The following is an 8,119-nucleotide window of genomic DNA, read 5'->3' on the forward strand; positions in this document are numbered from 1 at the left end:
GAGGACGATAATAGATTATTTTTACCTTTGTAAGCACTTTATTATGTCTGTGTTAAATTCAGAGTAAACATTTCAATCGTTAAACTATTTTTAAAATTTTTGATATTATCAGTTGTATTTCTGTGTTTCTTTAAACTCTATTATTTTCTTAGCTATTACCTTACAAATAACCCAATATTGCTATTTTATGAGAAATACACAAACAAACCTACATATGAAATATAATTAAATATTACGTAATTAAGAGTTTTTCCAGCCTCGGCGGAGCGCATAATAGAACAACTAGGTGTTTGTTTGTTTTGTTTTCGAAGTACGAAATTGTAGCTCATGGCTTCACTCTCTCTTGACCAGTTGGGGGTTTAACAACAGTTTTAGACTTAAGACTTCAGAAAGTTTTGATTCATGGATATGAGTGCCTGAGGTCCATGGGTTAATTTACTTTAATCCTGTCACAAATAATTTAAATATGGCGGCAGGGTGATAGAGATCCTGATGAGTAATAAAAGATAGATATTTCTTACACATATATAAATATCTAATAAAGTAAAAAGGGAAAAAAATATCTCATAGATTCATTTACTCTATTCCTACTTTAACGAATTTCGAGTGGCACAGCTGGTTAATCTGAAGCGTGAAGAATACCATTTTGATAAGATACTTTGTATGATAAATTAGTAATTAACTTAATTGCTGAATCTCCGAGAGAAATTGTAAATAACAGTTAAATTATTTGCAGATGTTTTCCTTTAATAAACATTGGTATCCAACAATTCATGGACATTGATTAAAAAAGTCGCTCAGAATAAGTTTCGAAAACATCAGATTTTTACAACTACGCAACGTGAGTTGGACTTTGTTACTAAGTACAGAGTGAAAATTTGTGAATATATATATATATATCTCAAAGGTGGTACACAAAATATGTGTAAGAGCAATTGTTTAGTCATGATAAATGTAAGCATAATAAACAAACATATAAAGAGAATTAACCATCAAGGAACAGTTTTTCATATAAAATAAACACAAAACCCTCATTCTTCTTCCTATCCTAGCCAGGTGGGTTAAGGCGTTCGACTCGTAATCTGAGGGTCGTGGGTTAAAATCCCCGTCGCACCAAACATACTCGCCCTCTCAACCGCGAAGGCATTATAAAGTAATGGTCAATCCCACTCTTTGTCGGTAAAAGAGTAGCCCAAGAGTTGGCGGTGGGTGGTTATGACTAGCTGTCTTCCTTCTGTCTTGCACTGCTAAATTAGGGACGACTAACGCAGATAGTCCTTGAGTAGCTTTGCGCGAAATTTAAAACAAACAAACAATTAATTGTCCCTTAAAATATAATCAAATAATTAATAGAAAATTATGCTTACAACCATATTTAAAAAAAAAAATCATTGTTTATTAGTTCAACTTTTGTGCTGTTTGAAATATAAATAGGCGTGTTAAAATTTGATATCTAAAATATTCCTTTGTGAAATATGTTAAGTAGTTCTATACTATGTAAAACCTACACTAATAAACACCACACCAACATTATTTATAAATACAATGTGATAACTGCCACGACTTCTATATTGGAGAAACAAGTAGAAAATTGGAGACCAGATTCAAAGAACACTAAAAGTCACCTTGAAACGTTTTCGAACACTGCAAAACAATTAAACACAACATAACCATAGAAGACACCCCAATACTAAATAAAGAGACAAACATAAACAAACGCAAAATTAAAGAAGCCTTACTTATAGAACAACTCAAGCCCAAAAGCAACCAATACAAAGGAACACCTTTAAACCTATATTAATATATATATATATATATATATATTCAAACATCTCAGCCCGCCCTCTATATTCCAAAACTAAGTTACACAACCCCCTTCAAATATGTGGTCAGCTATCGGTCAGGTACTTCTTTCTTTCCTTGTGAACCTGACGATGACCGAAGAAGGTCGAAACGTTGTTCGCTCCTCTACATAAAAAACATTTTCTCAACACAAACCAGTCGCTTTTACATATATAATTTTCTCTACAAGTGGCTTTTCGCGTCATCACTGATAGCATTAATTCACAATTATGAACTTTTGAAGCATAGAGACATGCGATTTTTGGTAAAGTATATTGTATCTAATGAATGATATTTGTGATGCTAAATTCATGTCACTTTATAATGTTTCATAAGTACACACTACAGTTTTTGTCGGCAAATCAGAAAATATGTTACATTAGGACATTTAATCTTTATTGCTCATCGAAATATCAAATAAAATTTCACAAATAATAGAAGTTCATAAATGAAAAAGAGTTGACAATCGTAATCTTAAAAGAACATGTTATTATAAATCAAGTGATTTCTTTTTCACATTTTATAAATCCAAACATTTATTCTTTGTTTTTTAGAACAGCAATGTAAAATCAGAGGCTTAAGAAACATACTAAAAGGTTTGTTAATAAAACTTCAAGGTTCCAAAACGATTTAAATAATAATATTTAACTTTTATACAACTTATGCATATTATTTTTATCTTGTATTATTTCATTTAGAGTTTATGCTCTACATATTAGGCTCTTCTAGAATACAAAAGTTAGAGAAATAGTTAAATTCTTTAAAGTTACATCAGTATATCATTGGTTTCTTTATTGTTTTATTTTCGTGCTAGCCGTCCACAAATGAGCTAGACAACACCACTCACAGTCAACTTTTGGACAACTCTTTAACAAACATATAGTGGAATTAAACGTCCGAATACAACCCCATAGAGCTAAAAGGAAAACACGTTTGATATGAAGGTGATTCGAACCCGAATCTCTCGTATTAAGCATATATAACCATCCAACTATCCTTGGAACAATGTGACAAAAGATACTGTATACGAAATAATACGTATCTGTCATTTCATATGAAATCTGTTTACGAAGATTTTTCTCAAAATAATCGTGTCAAACATTGACTAACGTGATCAGATTTTTCTTCTTTGGCAACTGGCCAAATACTACGATGATTATAGTTAAGTTAATATTAGGCAACTGCATAACATAATAATAGAATTTTAGTTTTTATGTCTTAAAGATCAACGAAATTGTTATAAAATATAGAAAAGTGAGTAAAGTTCAATGTAGGTCATAAACTTAATGGTTTTATTGAGAAGGGAGCCCAAGATTGAACAAAATACTCATAATGTGATCTAACCAGGGATATGTAATATGACTTCTTAATACTTCTATTTAATATTTTTTTATAAAGAGAACCTAAAATACTATTTGCTATACCATTAGCAACAGTAAACTGCTTAAATGGTATAACAGACTAATCAATCATTGCTGCAAGATTCTTTTCGTCATTAAATTATTAACCTCCCAGTGGCTCAGCGGAAGATCTGCGGACTTACAGCGCTAAAACCCGGGTTTCGATACCCGTAGTGGGCAGAACACAGCTAACCCATTGTGTAGCTTTGTGCGTTATTCAAAACAAGAACAATTAAATTATTAAAGTTCCTTCTGAGTAATTTTTGACTATTTCTTTACATACGACAGTCCGAAGACTTAGCCCTGTGTTACAATACTCACAACATTTATTTAGTTTAACTGACCTCCTGAAGCTTATACATATATATACAGAATGACACTGAGTTTGAAAATAAAACTCTACTATCGTAGAGTTGAGTTTGTTACACGTACGATGATCGTCAATTAATAAACGACTAGTATACAGTGTTAAAAAACTGGCCGTCTTTTTTAAGTCTCTTAGTAGTCGCCTAAGAAAACAGCGTGTCAAGTCACTGGTCGCTTTGTGTATTCTTCATAATTAAACTAGAGGAAATCTTCAATACCGTCAGCACATACAATTCCTTCAGGCGAAAATAGACTTAATTAATCTCTGAGACCTTTTCTCGTTTTCCAGAGATATATTTTTCTGCCCAAGTAATACTAAGTGTGGGGCGTCATATACCCGATTCAGTTTTATAAGTCATAAGGAACTCTACCAGCTCTTCCCCAAATTAAAATTGTTTTAAGAAGAATTAGAGAAAATTAATATATGAGGCATATGACTTGGTTTAATGTTTTCTCTTATTTACAAAAACCTACACAATGAGCCAGTTCTACTCTGCCACTGTAAGTATAGAAAACCAATTTTTGGTGTTCTATCGAATCGCGATGTGCATTGTAATTAATTTCAAACTGAATCAATAGAGGAGATAAGTTGTTAATCCACATAAAATTGGAATTTTATATCGATACCAACATCGATCTGTGAACCTTTACATGTGTTGAACAGTCAATCTGAGAATAAAAGTTTGTTAACACTTGTTTAGGAAGCCAACTATCTCTATTGTTGTTTGTCCTAACATAATTAGAAACTTACTTTTCACAGAAGAAAACAGATATTTTATATCCTCGTAATAATACTACTTAGATAGTAGCATTTCGACAAAGAATACTTTTCTTCCAGTAAACACTAAATGACACATCATTCAAAACTTTACTATTCTACTGTATGAATATTGAATTTTTTCCTCACCTTGGTCTATATAATAAAAGTAGATAATTTGCAGGGCCTTAGAAGGAAGATCCAAAGTGTGCTAAAATTGATTATTATAACGTGAGTCCTGTTTGATTAATCTCCTATTAGAATTTGAGATTGATAACTGCTTACATCATTGTCTGTTCTGTTTAGTTTCAGATTTAACAAAAAGTGGTAAATCACAGTTTCTAAGCAAAGTTTTAACTTCATGATGTTTTCTGTCCTATTCTTATGTTATGTGGTTTGATGGTGAATTTCAAACTATGTATTATAAACTAATTCATATATTGCTAAGATTCAATTTGCCGATGAATTGCTTTAAAAAATTTCGTTATTATTTACGATATTATAAACGCTTCCATCACGTAAACAATATTTTGACAACCCTTATCAAGGTGAAACGAGACATACAATGTTCGAGTCAGAGGGACAACAAAACACTGAATAACAACATAGAAAAATTATCGATTAATTGTTCACATCGTAATACCCACTCCACGAAATTGGATCCAGATCAATGTATGTCCTCCATTGGCATTGACACTAGTTTTATTTGTTGTTTTTTTTTGTTTTTTTTAAATTCGCACAAAGCTACTCGAGGGCTATCTGTGCTAGCCGTCCCTAATTTAGCAGTATGAGACTAGAGGGAAGGCAGCTAGTCATCATTACCCACCACCAACTCTTGAGGTACTCTTTTAACAACGAATAGTGGGATTGACCGTCACATTAAACTCCCCCCCTCCCCAACGGCTAAAAGAGCGATGGGGATGCGAACTCGTGACCCTCAGATTACGAGTCGCACGCCTTAACACGCTTAGCCATGACGGTCCCATCACTAGTTTTAAAAAGTAAAATTTGATATGGCACTGCTATGCATAAATAGTGAGCTTTCAGAAATTTTGCGTTACTTCAATAAAACATAACTGCACACTTTCTGGAAAACTATAAGGCATCAAAAACGGTAAGCAACTGAAGTCTACCACCAAAATTTATCTAATTTTTATAAATATTGAAGAATGTTTTAGCGATGTTTCGATTGTGGGCAATTATTCTTCACGTAAATTGAATCATTATAATTTATTTTGTTTTATATTAAATCAATTTTATCGAATAAATATGACTTCTGTGTTTTCCAATCATTTTGGAAATTTTTAATTTTTTATATTCGACTGAATAGTGTTTTTGAGAAGTGGTTTATTAAAATACATCCATTTCTTTCTAATTAAACGTCAATATTATGCAATAGGTTGCCGAATGCTTTTGCCAGAATATGTAATTTCCAATCTTAAAAAATACAGCCTACAATAACAAAATTAGCTCCCTGTTTAGATATTCAGTTGCAAACAAACACTCATTGAAGTAATTTTATTGACATACTTAAGTTCTTACTTCAAAACAAACAAAGAAACCTTAAATTGCAAACAAACATACTTTGAGGATGTATTCAAAAAAGTAATAAAAATAAATAAAAAGTAATCTATATAAAATATTTGGTTTAGACATTGTTCTTCTTTATTCAAAAATCTGGTAAAACACCATACAGTAACACTGTATCGTGAAACATCTTCCATATCCGTACGTAATCATGTCATTCACATCGTTTAGAGCAAACCTCACGATCTGATCCACATTTATTAGGTACTTTTTGGAACTCAGTTTTATCTGTTTATAAATATACATTCATAGGAAAATAGCTAACAAACGAGTATCGGAAGTAAACTACATAGGTATTATACACTTAACTTATTTTTAGATATACGTTTATCGAGATATCTCGATGACGTATATAAAAGAAAAACCTCAGGATGTTGAACTAGCTGAGTCGTGAACATAACTAACCTTCCTATCTTACTAGTTCCTCTCGAAGCCTAATGGCTTCTAACGCTGAGAATCGCGCATATATAAATTTCATAATGATATTTCAATAAGTGCCTTTTCTTAATTCTCCTTTATATGTTTGTTTAATGCGCTTACAATTAGCATAAAAAGATGCTATTATACATACTCTATGTACCACCTTTAAGATGTATCTATATTCAAATATATTCGCACGAGGTGGAGCAAAGATATCTTATTGTGCAACTTTGTATTTCCAAACTAACGAAATCCAGATAACGTTCTGTGATTGCAATAACCTGATATTTTCTAATTTTATTTTGAGCAAATTTTCTATAAAGATGACCAAGAATTGTTGCATTCGAATGTTTATTAACAAAATATTAACAAATAAATTAACTGTTACTTACATTTTCTCTCAGTGATTGAGCAATTAAGTTAATAGTTTATTTATCATATCTTATCAAAATGGTCTTCTTTATACTTCAGGTAAACCAGCGGGATTCCTCAAAAGCTGTATCACTTCAAATATTTTTTTAGATAGGATTAGAGCAACCTAGCCAAAGAGATACTTTTCCCTCTTTATTAGTTACATGAGTGCAAGCAATACCAATCATGGTCGAAAGTATTACTCATTCACTTTTATTACTCATTAGGATCTCCACCAGTCTTCCCTGGTATTTAACTTCTTTGGGACAGGATTAATTAATTAATGAGACCCTAAACATACTCAAATCAACGAATCAAAACTATTGGAATTCCTGTGTCTGAAACTATTATGAGACCTTCAACTGGTCAAAACAGGATTAAACGGAGAGTCAAAATCTCGTACTTAAAAAAACAAACACACACACACACAAAACAACAAATTCCAAGGTGTTCTATACTGCGCTCGGAAATACTCTTACTTGCGAAACATTTAGTTACATTCCCTCTATCCTCCTATTTTAACTTTTACACGACTCATTTACAATCATGACATTCTTCCAGTCATTTTAACGATAATTTGTATACCCTGGTTTTTGGTGGTCATAATAAATATGGTAATTAAAATAACTCTTGATAGGCTAGGAGAAGAAACACTGTTATCTCTTTCGATAGGAATCTGGAAAAAATACTTCAAAGAAAACACTTTTATGATGCAAGTCATAACATTGCTTTCATTAAAGAACCTTTCTGTAATTGATAAGAAAGGAGTGTCTCCCTGTTATTAGAATCACAGATAATGAGTCAAAGAACAAAACACTTAACTTTCACTTTAGCTAAAACACGGACCGATTTTCTCAAAGTTCTTTACTATTCTTGTTGTAAGAAAGGCTATCCTGCGAAAGGGTAAATTTTCAGTCATAACGAATATCCGAATTATGGGGAGAAGCATATCATTGGAAAATATTAACTTCGCTCCAAATTAAAGAAAATATAGCGTTTCAAAGAAGCATCTTAAGATAATTGAACTATGCTTTACGTAAATATTGTCCTGTAAGCCACCGTAGCTCAGTGGTAGAGCACTGGTCTTGTAAACCAAGGGTCGTGAGTTCGAACCTCAATGTTGGCTTTACATATCAAAAACCATATTAAGCGTTTCATTTAAATAAAGACTGAGATGCGTTATTTTTCCCAGAGAATCGTTTTAATTTTTCGCTGTCAAAGAAAATTGTTTCTAATTATCACAAACCACGGTTATAGTTGATAATACTATAAGATGTCTGTACTTTATTATTCAATATTCTTAGATTACGGAATACATCAAAAATGTCTGTATTCT

General features: G+C 31.9%; 1 non-coding gene across 1 annotated transcript; it reads left to right on the top strand.

The window, feature by feature from the left end:
• Positions 1 to 7,837: 7,837 nt before the first annotated feature.
• Positions 7,838 to 7,909, top strand: TRNAT-UGU (transfer RNA threonine (anticodon UGU)). The gene has a single exon. It is a non-coding gene; the product is annotated as a tRNA-Thr (tRNA).
• The last annotated feature ends 210 nt before the right edge of the window (positions 7,910 to 8,119 follow it).

This window comes from Tachypleus tridentatus, chromosome 7 (genome assembly GCF_004210375.1).
Source record: "Tachypleus tridentatus isolate NWPU-2018 chromosome 7, ASM421037v1, whole genome shotgun sequence".
Lineage (NCBI taxonomy): Eukaryota > Metazoa > Arthropoda > Merostomata > Xiphosura > Limulidae > Tachypleus > Tachypleus tridentatus.